Raw genomic sequence first — 17,498 nt, 5'->3', positions numbered from 1 at the left:
GTAAGCTCACTTACTTGCTATTCTCCACTAATATAAATCATGATATGCATAAGAATCAATAGGACTTGTATAAGCTTGTAATGATGGCTTAAGTAAAGGTAGATGAGAAAGTAATTTTTAAGCTCACTCTACTCTAAACACATAACCAAAAATCACCAACTTTACTCCCATAGTAAATATAATCCCATAATCCCCCATCTTGATTTTTTTTAGAGAGATATAATTTTTTTTTCTTTTGCAAATGATAACTACACTCCCCCAAACTTGATTCTTTTATATATTCATATTGGGAGTGTAGTTTTTAATGAACTTTTTTTTTTCAATATATACTCTCTCTAATCTTTTGCACTTTTCATTTTCTAACCCCACTATATACACAAATAAACCCCATTACACATCAATCCCCATAATTTTTTTTCAATCATGTGCTCATAGTACATTAGGGACGGATATATAACCAAGTTTCAAGTATTAGGCTTACATAGTGGCTTAGAACAAAAAGATACAATGTTAGGCTCAAAAGGGTTAACCAAAGGATCAATTAATTTCAGTTCGGCAAGAAAAGCTCAAACAGTCCAAATGATTACCTAAATCATATTCCTAAGCATACATGATATATTATTTTGACTCAAATAACAAGTAAGCAAGTTCTAAAATTGTAGAAAATAATTTCCACTTTCCATTCATATCCACCAACCCATTCCAGCAAACATAATCAATATCAAAATCATCAATTTAAACATCATGACAAGATATTCAATAAATGTTGTCTAAACTAAAATGAACTAACATAGTGTTCAATCAAGCACACATATTTTTTTTCTTCAGATTTCATTTTCTTTGGATGATACACATAACATTCACTTTGTTGTCATTGGCACTTGTTATCAACCATCATTCATGTTGATACTAAACACACACTAAAACAAAACTTTACACCAAACAACTAACACAAACTAAAAAAACAAACAAAATAAAACAACACAAACAAAACGAATAGAAAAATAAGGTCCCTCCCCCAAACTTAAGCTAAACATGGTCCCCAATGTTTAAAAATAAGTAAAGAAAGAAAACTTACCTGGTGTGAATCATGTCAAAAGGGTGGTGGATCTGGGAAAGGATGCCAAGGTGGTTGATAAGGAAAATAATGCACGCCCTACTCTTGATTTGACCACCAGTAAACCTCATTTTGTCTGTTTGCCTGAGCTCGACGATAATCATGAAGCTCCCCCAAATAATTATGAGTGTGTTGGTTTTGCCGGATGATATAATCCAATCTGGCCAATTGCGGATCCAGTGGAGCCTCAAGTGCCAAAAATTGAGGATACACTCCTCTCCTCTCCACCTCAGCGATCCTCAATTCTTTTGGTTGAGCATTGGCATGGATAGGTTCATCAGCTACATCTCCTTCTTATTCAACTCTCACAGGGCGGGGATGTGGTGCAGGTGGCTCCAAAGATGGGGCATTGAATTTAAGCACAGAAGCGCGAGAAATAGGCCCCATTGCTTTCATATAAATATCACTAGGATACTTAGGCACCTCCCACACCTCACATAAATCACTAATCATCGATCCATGCCCCAAACCTGTAATGGTAGTCATTCTGCATAGATTTCAGATACTAGTTCAAATAACTCATCCAATATCTACAATGAGTCTTGTCATGATATCATAGAAAAGAAGACACCGATCAGTTCCCACTTCAGATAAGTGAGTGTTGGGCATAAGCCTCGCACTCACAAAGAGCGTCCAAGCCTTCACCACCCTATTCATTTGAAATCGTCTGAAATGCTTCGATTGTCCATCTTGCATTACAAAAGTAGCATTGGGAATGCCTAATGTTTAAGCCAATTCAACCCAATCAATCTCACTATGATAAGTCAATTCATAATATTTATCGTCCTCTTGTGACAACATTGGTAATCGATATAATGCATCAATATTATCGATATAGCACTCCACCAAAACCCCTCGCACAAAGACCTTTCTATTCACTGCTCCTGAGAAATTAGTGTAAAATTCATAGACCATGGAACAATTGGCCTTGGGCATTTTATGGTCCACAAAACTTTGCCAATTGCGGCGTTGAATTTCAGCCCGAATTATGTCATAAGTTTCCTGAGGGTAAGAGTCTTCTTGATATTCCATGCCTCGTTCTTGAATTACTTGACGCTAAGATAACCTTTGATAATGATCAAAGGCATCCTTACTAATAAAACGAGTCGGGTCAAATTGTTGAGGAGGGGGTGGTGGGGCTGGCTGTGGTTGTGGCAGTTCGGTGCGGGAAGTGGAAGGGCGATTGGCACTTTTAGAAGAAGCAGTCTTAGTAGGTTGTTTTCGTGGTCCCATAATCACACAATGCACCAAATACTTCAACAAAAATTCGGCAGCACTTCCGCTAATTTATCTTACGCCCTCAACTAAATAACACCCGAATAATCCCAACTCAAAGAACACAAAATATACAAACAATGTATTCCAAAATTCCAAATCAATCTCTTGTCACAGAATTACTTCAATCAAAAACTTCAAGAACATTAAAAAGGAAAAACTTACGTGCCTTCGAGTCTTTGAGATTGCCCACTCTTTAATTTCTCTTCCAATCTTCAATGTCACAAATAGAACAATTTAGGGTTAGATTAAAAGAAAGAAAGAAGGAAATATGGAACTAGGAAGTTGTGGATGTGGCTTTATGGTTATTTTAAGAAGAAGAAAATGCAAAAATGAGAGATTTTGCAAAAAAAAATTGTGTTGGAAGGAAGAAAAATGTGAAATGAGGGTTGTAGGTTGAAAAAAAAAAACGAATTTAAACATGTTTTCACCTTTCTGATGGAGGCGCGCCGCGACCTAGCACTATCAAGTCGCAGCTCGCCTCAATTTTTTTTTCAATTTCTAGTTGTAGGCGCTGCGACCCAGCATAATCAAGTCACGACTCGCCTCTGCTACAAGACCCTTTATGCTCTCTAATTTGTCTTGGGATCGCGACTTATAAGCTCAAGTCGCGGTTCGCCTCCTCCTTCATTTGCCATGCTCTCTGACTTAGTTTAAAGTCGTGACTTACAAACTCAAGTTGTGGTAGACTAAATTTGAAAACAACATTTTCACGAATTGCACGATTTTTACATACATTTTACTAAAAATAATAAATAAATCTTTACAAATCCCAAGCAAAATTAAATAAAATTATTTAACTAATTAAGAATTAAGACAAAAAAACACAAAAACTAAAATAAATTATAGGAATGCCTCCTACAGCACTGTCGTTAACGTCATTTAGCCGGACGCTGAATACCCAATTCAAAGGGGTTCCAAAAGCAACACAGACTTGCATTTTTCCACCTGTCCTTCCAAATAGTGCTTTAATCTCTGACCATTCACTTTAAAGTGGTCCGTCTTCTCGCTATGAATCTGCACTGCTCCATAAGGCAATGAGACAACAACTGTGAATGGTCCTGACCATCTCGACTTTAATTTTCTTGGGAAAAGCTTCAATCGAGAATTCAATAATAGCACCTTGTTTGCCGGTTGAAATCCTTCCTAATTATCCTTTTATAATGAAATGCCTTAGACTTTTCTTTATAAATCTTCACATTCTCATAGGCTTCATTTTGAAATTCATTGAGCTCATTCAACTCCAGAAGCTTGTTCTCTCTCGCTATAAAGAGATCAACATTAAGCTTTTTTACTGCCCAATAAGCTTGGTGCTCAAGCTCCACCGGTAAATGACATGCCTTTCCAAACACCAGTTGATATAGTGACATACCAGTCAGAGTCTTGAAGGCTGTGCGATATGCCCACAATGAATCATTAAGATTTTTTGACCAATCCTTCCTTGATGTATTTACAATCTTCTCCAAAATACTTTTGATCTCCCGGTTTGACACTTCTTCTTGACCATTAGCAACTGAATTATAGAACAAGACCATTCGATGATGAACTCCATAACGAGCGCATATAACTGTGAATGAATTGTTGCAGAAATGACTTCCTCTATCACTAATAATTGCTCTTCGAGTACCGAACTGGGTAAAAATATTTTTACAAAGGAATTTAAGTGCCTCCTTACCATCACAAGTAGGAGTTGCTGTAGCTTCCACCCATTTAGAAACATAATCTATTGCCACCAAAATGTACTTGTTATTATAAGATGATGGGAAAGGCCCCATAAAATCTATTCACCACACAACAAACAACTCAACTTCCAAAATTCCAGTCATCGACATTTGATCTCTTCTTGAGATGTTACCGGTCCTTTAACGATCACAACTCTTAACAAAGGCACTAGCAACTTTAAATAATGTAGGCTAATAAAATCCACATTGCAAAACTTTTGTGGTTGTCCTTGTTCCTCCAAAGTGACCACCACAATGTAATGTATGACAATGAGTAAGTATGGAAATCATATCCTCTTTCAGGACACATCTTCTAATTACTTGATCAGTACAATGACGAAAGAGAATGGGATCATCCCAATAATAATGTTTGACTTTCGAATAGAACTTTTTCAGTTGTTGCCTTGACATGTCCGGAGGCACAACTTTAGCTACCAAATAATTGACATAATCCGCAAACCAAGGTAGCTTTTCATCACTTTCAATCGAAAATAACTGTTCATCCGGAAAGTTTTCATCAATTTGTTCCACTTTCTCATCATGTTCTTCTCCTTTTTCTAATCTAGACAAATGATCTGCAACTAGATTTTATGTCCCCTTTTTGTCACGAATCTCCATATCAAACTCTTGCAATAATAGAACCCATCGAATCAAGCAGGGCTTGGCATCCTTCTTCATCATAAGGTACTTAATATCGAAATGATCCGTATAAATAATCACCTTATTACCAAATAAATATGGCCTGAACTTGTTGAATGCAAAGACAATTGCAATTAATTCCTTCTCAATAGTTGCATAATTTAATTGAGCATCATTCAAGGTTCGACTAGCATAATAAATCATTCGGAATACCTTGTCAACTCATTGTCCCAGAACCGCTCCTACAGCATAATCACTAGCATCGCACATTAATTCAAAAGGAAGTTCCCAATTCGGTGATACAACAATCGGAGCAGACACCAATTTTTCCTTCAGTGTGTTAAATGCCCTTAAACAATTAGCATCAAAGTCAAACACCACACCATTCATAAGTAGAGTAGATAAGGACTTTGAAATTTTTGAAAAGTTTTTTATAAACCGCCTGTAAAATCCAGGATGGCCCCAAAAACTACAAACCCCCTTAACAGACACTGGTGGAGGTAAGTTTTCTATTGTTGATATCTTGGCCCTGTCTACCCAATACCATGGCGTGAAATTTTGTGGCCCAAGACTATGCCTTCTGTCACCATAAAGTGACATTTCTCCCAGTTTAATATTAAATTTGACTCCTCACATCTTTTCAAAACCCTCTCCAAATTAGACAAACATTCATCAAAAGATGGCCCAAAGATTGAAAAGTCATCCATAAAGATCCTTATACCTTTTTCCACCATGTCTGAGAAGATAGACATCGTACATCTTTGAAAAGTTTCTAGAGCATTACATAACCTAAATGGAATTCTCCGAAATGCAAATGTTCCATAAGGGCACGTGAAGGTAGTCTTTTCTTGATCCTCCGGTGCTATGGGAATTTGATGGTATCCTGAATTCCCATCCAAGAAACAGTAATAAGGATGGCCTGCCAATCTGTCCAGCATCTGATATACAAAAGGCAAAGGGAAATGGTCTTTCCTGGTGGCCTTATTCAGTTTATGGTAGTCAATACAAATTCTCCACCCCGTTACTGTACGAGTTGGAACCAGTTCATTATTATTGTTCTTAACCACCGTCATGCCAACCTTCTTTGGGACTACCTGAACAAGACTAACCCATGCACTGTTAGATATTAGGTAAATTACCCTTGGATCCAACCATTTAAGAATTTCCTTCCTTACCACCTCTTTCATTGAAGGATTGAGCCTCCTCTAAGCATCAATACTAGGCTTACTATCATCCTCCATTATTATACGGTGCATCACCGTTGAAGGGCTTATACCCTTGATGTTTACTAAAGTTCACCCAATTGCTAGCTTGTGAGCCCTCAACACCCTAAGTAACTTTTCTTCTTCAATCACAGACAACGAAGATAAAATAATAACCGGGAGAGTGTCATTCATACCCAAATAAGCATACTTAAGATGATCCGGTAAAGTCCTTAACTCAAGAACTGGTGGCTTCTCTATAGATGGGAGAGGTGTCTCAAGCACTTGCCCCAATTCCTCATATGTCTTTTTTATAAATTTGCCCCGATGATTTCAACCATTTAACATATTCACTGGATTCAGTACCATCACTCTTCAGAACTTGCAACCAAACTCAACTCAAGTGGATCATCAATAGATTTAACCCATTTACCTTGTTCCTCCAATACACTAACACTAAACACATCTGTCACTAACTGAAGGATATTTCAAAGCTTTAAAACCATTAAACATGACCTCATCACCTTGTACTCTAAGCCTTAACTCACCCTTCTGGACATCTATGAAAGCTTGCCCCATGGCTAAAATGGTTGTCCCAATATAATAGGCACGTCCTCACCTTCCTCCTTATATAATACAATAAAATTCGTTGAGAAAATGAACTTATCTACCTTTACTAGAATGTCCTCTATAATACCCCAGGGGTGTGTTAATGAATGATCAACCAGTTGAAGAGTAACAGTAGTGGGTCTAGCTTCCCCCAAACCAAGTATTTTAAATACGAAAAGCGGCATTAAATTAATGCTTGCACCAAAATCACATAAAGCTCTCTCACAATGAAAGTTCCCAATGGTGCAAGGTATAGTGAAGCTGCCCAGATCTCTTAACTTTTGAGGAAGTTTCTTTTGAATAATTGCACTACACTCTTCTGTTAATGCCACCGTTTCATAATCCTCAATTTTTCTCTTATTAGTCAATATCTCTTTCATAAACTTCACATAACTAGCCATTTGTTCTAGAGCCTCTACAAAAGGAATGTTAATGTGAAGTTTCTTAAATACCTCAAAAAATTTAGAGAATTTTTTGTCAAGATTGGCCTTTCGGAACCGTTGAGGATAAGGAATCTTTGGTATAGGCTTAGTGTATTTCAGCTTCTCTGTCTTTGGAAGATCTTCAGTAACCTCATCTTGTGCTGGACTAGTAGCATTTATATCCACTATCTTCTTTCCCCTGTCAACCATTGTAGGCCCATCATACTTAGTCCCACTCCTCAAAGTGACAGCTTGACATTTCTCTTTAGGATTTACCTATGTGGAACTAGGAAAATTCCCTTGCTGTCTACTAGAAAGTAGTTTAGCCAACTGACCCATTTGTGTCTCTAAATTCCTGATTGAAGACCTTGTCTCTGTCATGAATTGATTTAATTGGTATGGCTGAGCTGTTGGTGAGTTCATTGGAGGATGTGGTGGTGGATGAGATGGGCATGGCTTTGGATCATAATAAGGCCTAGAATGTAGTCCATAAGTCGGTTGGTGAGGTGGTTTTTGAGGTGGATGATGTGGTTGTAAACCTGTGTTATTTTTCCAAGACAGGTTAGGGTGATTTTTCCTCACATGAGTATATGAATTTGAGTAAGTGTTGGGTGTTGTTCTTGGAAAGTTACCAATTACCTATGCCTGTTCCAAAGGCATAATGTTCACGTTTGTCGAGCAACTAGCAGTGCTTGGGCATTGTTCATAAGAATGCGGTCCCCCACAAATCTCACAACTCATGACATTCTGTACTTGCATTTCTTGTGTGGTGAGGTTATTCTGCTGCAATTGCTTGGTTAGAGATGCCACTTGCGTGGTCAATAAAGCAATAGGATCGACCTCTATGACTCCTGCCACCTTATTATTCTCACATTCAGTAGGCCAATTGTAGTTCTTCATGGCCATCTCTTCCAGTAATTCATAAGCTTCATTAGCACTTTATCTCATAAACGCTCCTCCCGATGCTGCATCAATTATTGTCCTTGTATTTCCCCCCAAACCATTGTAAAATGTATGCACCAACAACCACTTCTCTATTCCATGATGCGGGCACTTCCTTTGCAACTCTTTAAAACGTTTCCATGCATCATATAACAACTCCCCATCCAGCTAATGGAAGTTATTGATCTCTCCTCTATATCGGGTTGACTTCGCATGAGGAAAATATTTACTAAGGAATTTTTGAGCCAAGTCTTCCCAAGTAACTATAGAGTTGGCTTGTAATGAATTCAACCAATTATTAGCTCTATCTCTTAACGAAAATGAGAATAATCTTAATCTGATAGCATCATTACTCACCCCGTTCATTTTGAATGTCGCACAGAGCTTTAAAAAATTGGTGATATGGAGATTTGGATCCTCGTTTGGTAGTCCCCCAAATTGTACACAATTCTCTACCAGAGTTTTATCTCAAAATTATTCGCCTCAATAGTAGGAGGACGAATACTTGAATGTATCCCCGTAACAGTAGGGAGTACATAGTTTCTCAATGGCGGATCGACCTCAGCTGCATTACCCAGATTTGCATTGTTGTTCACACCATTATTAGCATTCTCAGCCATGGCAAAATCCAGCCTTTTCTTTATCTTTCAGTTTTTTCTGCACGTTCTCTCGATTTCAAGATCTATCGGTATGAGTTCCTTTTGTCTACTTCCCCACATATACCAATAATTCCTGAAATACAATATAGCCTCGATCCGAATTAGTGTAAAATGTAAAAACCAAATTGAAAAAAAAAACAATTAATTTTGATATTGGATATTAAGTCCCTGACAACGGTGCCAAAAACTTGATCGTGAAAATATGATACGCAAGTATACATAATCGATTCAAGTAATATATATAGTAAATAAAGTATCGTTCCCACAAGGACTATCAACCAATTACCAATAAATGCTTTTTGTTGACCCAGATTTTGGTCAACTGACACGGAGTCAGAATATGCTTGATGTGAATGAATGCGTTGAAAAGAACCGAATGAAAAAAAGTAATAAGAACACGATATTTTATAGTGGTTCGGCCCCAGGATCTGGTACTGACCTACGCCCACTTAGATTGTTATTAATATAAGAATCAAAGGAGTGATCAAAGAACAAGGGTTCAATGAGTTTCACCAACCTCTGAAGAACAATACAATATTTCAAATAGAATTACACCAGCCTTAAGTAATTCGAAAGCCAAAAGTCCCTTCCTTGAGCTATCTTTCTCTATTTATAGGCTCAAGGGGGATTACACAAGATTGTTACAGATATTCTCTCCTGAATAATTGGATACTCAAGAGATTGTGTGAGTTAATTTCGGGATTTACAAAGATCTTTATTGTAACATTGTGTTGTATGTGGAACCATCGATCAGACTGGTCGTAGGTGAGACTGGGCCGCCTCCTGCTTATAATGTACCTTCTGGTCGATACACTAGCAGAGTTCCTCCAGATGTCAGCCACGTGTCCAGGGATCACTTGCCACGTCATCAATGCCAATTTTTTGGATAACATTTGCCCCCGAAGTTTATTTATTACGAGCAATAAATAAACTTTTGAGCGAACAACTCTTCGGTAACCCCACCATACGTGTCAGAACCCTTCGTGTGTTCTTGGAAATAGCAACCTACTCCTGTCTAATCATGACTTTTCGTTTCCCCAGTAATAATTCGATGGCTATTCCGCTTCCCCATACTTTGAAAAAGGGAAACTAATGATTACACCTTTTTTATGCCATAGACAAACTTATATAACATCTCCAAACTTCCCTTTTTCTTTTTACGCACGCCATTGCCTTCTCAAGAAACCCCAAAAACCAGAGCTTCAATCTTCTCTCGGAGACCGTTCTTCTGCATTTTCCAGACTCAGCCCGAGAGCTCCTTGATTTTCCGAAGACTCTTTACTAATCTCCACGACCATCTTTCTGGTAAGTTTTTGAATCCTTATGCTTCAAATTTTCATAATGCATGCTTCTGTATGTTGACTGTTTGAGTTCATCTGCTTCTGGTTTGAGATGCTTGTGAGTATAATGTCTTGTGGGTAAAAAGAGTTACGAGTTAGTTTAATAGTTGGGATCATACTTTTAGGACGTAAGACCGAAGTAAAAATTCGATCTTTAGGCTAGTTGGAAAATAGGTTTTTCCCGCCCTAAGGGGAGTTGAAAAAGCTTTTTTTTTTAATAAATTTTTACTTTCACCCTTTGATCCGTTTCTCAAATTGTTCATGTAGAAAGATTTAGCTTTTTGTTAGAATGCTGTTGTATAAAAGCTTGACTTTTATACTCGACCAGCACTATTCTAAAAAGCCTTTAAAAATTCTCTATCCTCACCTCCCCATTCTTCTGTTTGCAGACTTTGATGCCAGATTTATGGGGAGGTGAACGACCCATCGACGGCGATCTTCTCGCCCAGCTGCTCGAAGGCGAAGAACGACCGACCGACCGAATTCATGAGATTCCCTTTTCAAGATCTTCCTCCAGACCTCGTCCTTCTTCTCCTCAAATGGCTCGTTCCAAATCTTTAGGCAAGAAAAGACCTGAATCCGACGATAGTCCAAACCCTCCTGCCCAGCCTGATTCATAGGTTGGGGTTCCTTTGACCAGTGGCCGAAACAATCCTGCTCCTGACCCTAACATCCAAACTAGAGCCCGCCCTCGCCATCAGAATCTGCCTGATGTCGAGTGGTATTTCTCCCCGACCAGCCTTGTAACTCCCAGGATGCTTGCCAACTATCTTAGGAAGTATCCTATCACAGGGATCACTCTCAAAATTCGTGCCGCAGACCAAAGGGCTAACATCCCCAGAGGTGTATACAGTGCTTGGTCTCGGTACCACATAGAGGCGGGGGCTGTGCTCCCGCTACATCCTTTTTATCAGGGGGTGGCTAATTATTTCGATGTCGCCCCCTTCCAGATTACTCCAAACGGATATAGAATGCTGGCTGCACTCTATATCCTTTACAAACTTAAAAAATGGCCAGAACCTACCCCCCATGAGATCAATTATCTTTTTGATCTCAAGTCCAACCCTCAACAGTATGGGACGGGCTTCTTTCATCTTTGTCACCAGGAGACAAACCGGACGTTCCTGAGTGCCACCACGCACATCTCTAACGTGGGGCAGTACAGCAAGGAGTACTTCCTTACTCCGGACATAACCAGCAACAACTTGGCCTTCGCTCGAGGAGGTAAGTGCTGCTTTTACTGGTCGGTACTTTTTATCAGCGAATTTCCCTTCATTTTTCTTAAAGTGCGTTTTGTCTTTCAGGCCCATGGTTACGTCCGACCCCAACACCAGACTTGGTGTTGAGGTCCAATGCACTGGCCAGGATGACGGACGCAGAAAAAAGCGTCAAGTCCCTGGTCACTGATGATAATCTCACTACAACAATATTGAGTATATATTACATTAAAGAATAGCATATTTTTAAAAATGCTATTATTAATGGGGGATTAAAATTAACACGGAACTGATGAATAGTGGGAATTAAAATTTTTGGCGCCATATGACTAAAATCCCAGGCGGCAAAATGAATTTATGCCAAAATTCCCTTTCTCTCAGATTTTCTCAAGCCTTTCTCTAAGTTACCCTTTCTCTCAGCCTCAATCTCTCACTCACGAAGCCCTCTCCGCCCTCACGAAGACTCACCACCCTCAACTCATCTCTGCCTCCGCCCTCACCGAAGTCTCTTCGCCCTCACCGAAGTCTCTGCCTCACGAAGACTCGCTCCAGAGTCGCGTCTCTCTGCCTCTCCGTCTGGACAGTTGTTGTGTTCACCGATCGCCTCAGCGACGAGGAGTCTCTTTCACTCTCTTCCGATCGTGGCTGGTATTGCTCTGCTTCCTCACTTTGATCTTTCAACTCTCCTCTGTTCGTCTTCTCTCTCTCCTCTGCTTTATGTTGTTCTAGTTTCTTCCACTTGTTTTCTATCTGATTCGAAATTGATTCTGAGCTAAGAATCTAAGATATGTTTGCACCTCTTATATGCACTTTTCTATTATTGTGATGATGATTGAATTAGTCTTCTGCATTTAAATGCGAATTTGTATGCGTAAAATGGAAGCTTTAGTTGAGTAACGAATGAATATGAAAAAAATCTAGAGAGAATAAAAAAAATATCATGGGTCTTTGTAACAGCTCATATAAATATAGTTACGAGTTCAATAAGTTTGTTCTTATTTTTACCAAATGTTTCGGTTTAGACTGTTGAGTATTCTATTGACTATTAATTTTTTTTCACTTCAAAGGTAATAAATATATCGAAACGTTTGTTTCTATAGATTCTATTCTACAAAATAAGTAGTTCCATTGTCTAGGGTGAGTGAAGGTGCTTGAGTTATTTAACATGGATGAACTAGGCTAAATATAGACTGGTGTATATTGTTTTTGACATTGAATATATGGGTTGTTGTTTTTCTTAATTTCTAGCAATGGTTACTACTTCTAGTACTATAATTTACGTTCACATGGTAACTTTTCAGAATGGTTTTGAACATTTTGTGGGATACTGATCTTCTAGCTAAAATTTAACGACTTTTTTGTTTTCTGTTAGTTCGATGCCTCCATTTCCAGTTTTGGTTTGTTGGTCCTATTTGAAAATTATGGGTCATTGCTTCCAAGTTCATCGTAGATGGCATCTCTTATAATTATTAGCTCTACTTTCCATGTCTTTAATGCTTAAATTCTTGATCCTCTTGTCCAATTTTTAGTTCAAGGAGTTGTTGGGGGGTCGTACCACAGTTGTATATTTATTGGTGGACATTTTGATCTTTGGTTGTGGTGGTCTGGGGCTCTTAGTTGTTTGGTTCTTAGCTTCATTCCTCTTCTTGTAGGTGAGAACAATAAAACCTCTATTGCAGTTTGTATAATATGCAATTTTTCATCGTTTATTTTATTTTGGGATCTAAAATTTATTCGGGGAGCTTTCTGATGGGAAACCTGGATTATTTTTAAAGCTAAGAATAGAAATCATGCACATCCCAGTTTCAGAATCTTGGAGAATTATGTGTACATATTAGCTGAAAATCTAAGAGTTATAGGTGGTTGCTTATAATTGCCTACTATATGGTCTGAATCTTTCAGGTAGGGCTTTTGTGCATTATATGTATGCTTTTTTGTAAGAGTGAAATCCAAACTAAAGAGCATGCAGAAGGATAACACTAGCACCCCATTAACACCAACTGGTCGGGTTCGACATCGAAGACGTTCAAATGAGGTTAGTCACATCATAAAATCAGGTTTTGGTCATTGTCATTCACATTTAAAATTAATGATGTTGTATTTATTGGGTTTTGGATTTGTTATAAGAGATGGGATGATGGTTACAATTGAAATTTGAAAATTTTCTAATAATAGCTGATATTCAACCTTGGATTTTTTTTTTGAGATATCCTGTTGGCCTCTCAGGTTGTTCCAGATGTTAGTATAGCCAATGGAGGCAATTTACTTGTTGATGACAGTAACAAGTACAGGTCTATGTGGATACGGGCATGCTCTTCTGTTTGGATGATTGGGGGATTTGCATTCATTATATATATGGGTCATCTCTGTATTACTGCTATGATAGTTGTTATCCAAATCTTTATGGCGAAAGAGTTGTTCAACCTACTAAGGCGAGACCATGAAGAGAGGCATCTCCCAGGATTTAGGCTGTTAAATTGGTCAGATTACTAATTTCTTGTCGTGGTAATAGTTGAAGTGTGATTTTACAATTGAAACAGTCAACTTATATAATGATAACTAATGACGTATTTTGTTTTCTTTCATTGTTGACTTGTATGCTCAGGCTCTTCTTCACTGCCATGTTATTTGTATATGGTCGCATTCTCAGTCAACGACTTTTTAATACTATAACTTCGGACAACTTTCTCCATCAGTTTGTTAGCAGCCTTATCAAGTATCATATGGTTATCTGCTACACCTTATATATCGTAGGTTTGTTGTATGGTGACAATTTGGATTTTGCTATCAGACATTTCATCTTAAAGCCATGTTTTAGTTTAAATATCACTTAGCATTTCATTTACTTGCTTCTTTTTAGTTAGCTTTATATATAATTTTGAATCAAGAATCCTGTCTTATTGCTCATTGCTTTTTGGTTAATTTTTCTGTTGGCCTTAGTTCTTTTTTTTGGTTATGTTTAACTGGCTTATATTTATATATTTCTTCTTTATTTTGTGCTTTGGCTTAGGTTTTGTGTGGTTCATCATTACATTGAAGAAGAAGAGGATGTACAAATATCAATTTGGTCAGTATGCATGGACACACATGATCATGATTATTGTGTTTACCCAGTCCTCTTTCACAGTAGCAACATTTTCGAAGGAATTATCTGGTAAAACAACTTTTTATGGAAATCTCAGATTGCTTAGTTTCTTACTAAATATTTCTTTAATTCCACGTCTTCGACCTTTTGCAGCTTTCTTATTATTATTATTGGATCAAGAAATTACATGATGGTTGTACTTATTACATTTTTTTATATCCTCTATAAATGAGAACTGTGAAGGGTCTTGTATAATATCTTTAGAAGGCTATAAAAGTAATAAATTCTTTCCTCATACCTGCCTGATATTGTATTTTGTGTTCACTAATTACGTGCTTAATATTTTATGGAAATGCTGAGCTTATTTATGTAAGATTGTTATTCCCCAAATTTGATCTTTATGTGTCTTCAATGTAGACTCTTTTTTATTTTTTTTCCAAATCTTGTTTCTCTTTCTTGATGCACCGTCAAATATGCATGCAGGTTTCTTCTTCCAGCAACACTTGTAGTTATCAACGACATTGCTGCATATTTCTTTGGGTTCTTTTTTGGAAGAACCCCATTGATCAAATTATCTCCAAAAAAAACTTGGGAGGGATTCATTGATGCTTCTGTTACAACTGTCATATCTGCATTTTTGGTAAGCTTATTTTTCCTATGCGATGCACATTTAGCATTCTTGTGCATATTCCTGAGATTTAGGAACTGTAGCATTACAAAGTTAAATTTAGTTTCCTACTCAGTTATAAAGTGATGCTTGTGGTCCAGCCTCGTTCACCATCTTATTTGTTAAGGATTGTCTATGTGTAGATCCACACTATAGTTTGGTTGTAGATATGTGGAAATTGGTTTCTGTTTGGCTCATGAATCAATACCAGAGATAGGATTTATTATTTTTGCCTTCTGACTTGTTTCAGATACTTAATCAGTAGTAAGCCAGTCATATTACTGTGTTTGGAAGCACTGAATTATACAGAAAACTTTTCTTTCTGCATGGTAGACTGAATGTAATTTATTTTTGAAAGATAGATCTTAATATATTGAGTGCATATCTATGCATGGTAGACTGAATGTAATTTATTATTGGTTGCAGGGGGGAAGAAATTTTACACTACTGTTGATACTTTGGCTCAACGAGATCCTTATTCAATGCTTGCTACAATGTTCAGTGGTTGGCATACTGTGTGTCAGGATCCTGAAATAGTATTTAGTTTACATATTATTCCTTCAGATTTCATTTTATATTCCTTCAGCTTCGTGTGTTTACTTATGTAAGATGATATAATATATCTGATTTTCCATGTTTCATCTTCTTGTTACTCATCATAAGTGACTGCTGGCCAACCATAAATTATTGATTGCAGGGACTTATGGAGGAAATCAATGCTGTCTTAAGTAGAAAGTTAGATTTCGAGGTGTTAAACTTTCTGGCCTTGATCTTTCAAAACTGGTAATTTTTCACAACCTTGTGCTTGCAACAACAGTTTTGGTTTTATAAGAAAAATAATGAAAGTCTTGCAGTAGAATTTCACATTTTGGTTAGCCAAGATATGGTTTCTAGAGCAATATTTCTTCATTGAAAGAAGGAAAGCTTCATTTAATAAAGACAACACTCTTGCTTACTTTGTTTTTGAAGTTTCACTTAATATGTTTCTGTGGAATTGTAGGATTTGTCTTATGTGGACTTCATCCATGCTTGTCTTAGAGATGTATTCTTCTCACGTGCAAACCTACAGTGTGCCAAGTTCCGGGTAGGTATTGCTTTAAAGTAATGCATCTATTTACGATATAATAGTTTTTGAAACATTAATAATATTACATTATTGCTGTGTACTAATTCAGTACACAAGATATTGCTGGAAATGAATTAGAAGTTTTTTTAGGATGTTGAAGCTACCAGGGAAACTCTTTGGGTAAAGTTTGAATTTTGGGTAGCAAAATTGGTGTATAATGTTAAAAGTTTAAGGTAGTATTGTTCTCTGGTTTTGCCAAGGATTGGAATTGTGTTTTGTAATTTGTTAATTTACAATCCCCAAGTGTTTTGCATATTGTGCTTATTCATACCACATTTTCCTTGTATTAGCTTTACAATAAATACAAGTTTGTTTCTTTTGAAAAATAAATAAATAATAAAGGATTAAAGCTTGTTTATGTCTGTCTTGAAAACAGATTATTAATTTCCATGACCACTTGAAATTTTTATTCTGATCTTCTTATTTTGTTTTGCTTTTTGGGCTGGTATCTAATTTTGCCTTAGAATGTGGATGCTGAGGGTGCGATCTTTCATAATGCAATTTTGCAAGAGTAAGAATGTTAAAGAGCTACTCTCTTTCAGTTCCTTATTCTCATATCTATTTTACTGAAGAAAAAAAAAACCAAAGAAAATTAAATGATCTTATTTTCTTTTGAAAAGATGTGAATTTACAGGGGCCAATTTGCGCGGAGCTTTATTAGCTGGTGCTAATCTTAAGAGTGCAAACCTACAAGGCAAACTCTCTACACTCTGATAATCATTAAGTAACTGTCATTAGACACATCATCTTGATCTTAAACAAAGTTTCGTTTCTTATCAAAAACCAAAAATATCATATATACAATTTGGCTCCACTCATGTATTTTCCTGTTGCATCATCTTGTATTTCTTGGTAATTGCATGTCTTTTTAATGTAAACTCTACTTTCATACAGATCCACCCTTTTTTCTTACTGTGATAAGAATAATCTTGAAAATCCCTTACCTTGTTACCATTTTATTTGGTTTTATTTGTTATGGTGTCATGGGGATATGAATACTCTATACTACTTACTGTAAGGGAGATTGGATATATTAAATTTGACAAACTCTTCAGTGTTTTCTCTCATTTTTGCGGTTTCTCTCCTTTGGCCATGGATTTAGCTTGATTTTATCTTTTATTTCCAATTTCACTGCATCAGTTTACAACTATCAAATAGGATGATGATGAAAGTGAAAACACCACAACATCAGATTTCAGCTATCCTTTGGCTTAATACTATTATAGATCTCTGCATTGTTTATTATATTCTTTATATTGATCTTGGGTCAGAGTAACTGTAAACATCTTGTGTCACTTCTAAAAAAGTGTTCACAATTTATTTAAAAGATGATAATTTTCTTTGATATAAAAGATGTGGAGGATTTGTCCTACTTCATTTGCCTTCTTTTTATGATTGTTAATTTCCTATCCTAAGTAGTACTATCAATTTTTTTAGTACTCCTTGCCTTCTTTTTTGTTTGAATAGTTTTCTTTTT

The 17,498-nt window shown here is 36.9% G+C and overlaps 1 non-coding gene across 1 annotated transcript; it reads left to right on the top strand.

Annotated features, from left to right (window-relative positions):
* The first annotated feature begins 8,021 nt into the window (after positions 1-8,021).
* On the top strand, positions 8,022-8,127 carry LOC133787729 (small nucleolar RNA R71). Its single transcript, XR_009872731.1, has one exon. It is a non-coding gene; the product is annotated as a small nucleolar RNA R71 (small nucleolar RNA).
* Positions 8,128-17,498: the final 9,371 nt, after the last annotated feature.

The sequence above is a fragment of the Humulus lupulus genome, chromosome 6 (assembly GCF_963169125.1).
Source record: "Humulus lupulus chromosome 6, drHumLupu1.1, whole genome shotgun sequence".
Classification (NCBI taxonomy): domain Eukaryota; kingdom Viridiplantae; phylum Streptophyta; class Magnoliopsida; order Rosales; family Cannabaceae; genus Humulus; species Humulus lupulus.
This window is presented reverse-complemented; position numbering and strand designations above follow the sequence as displayed.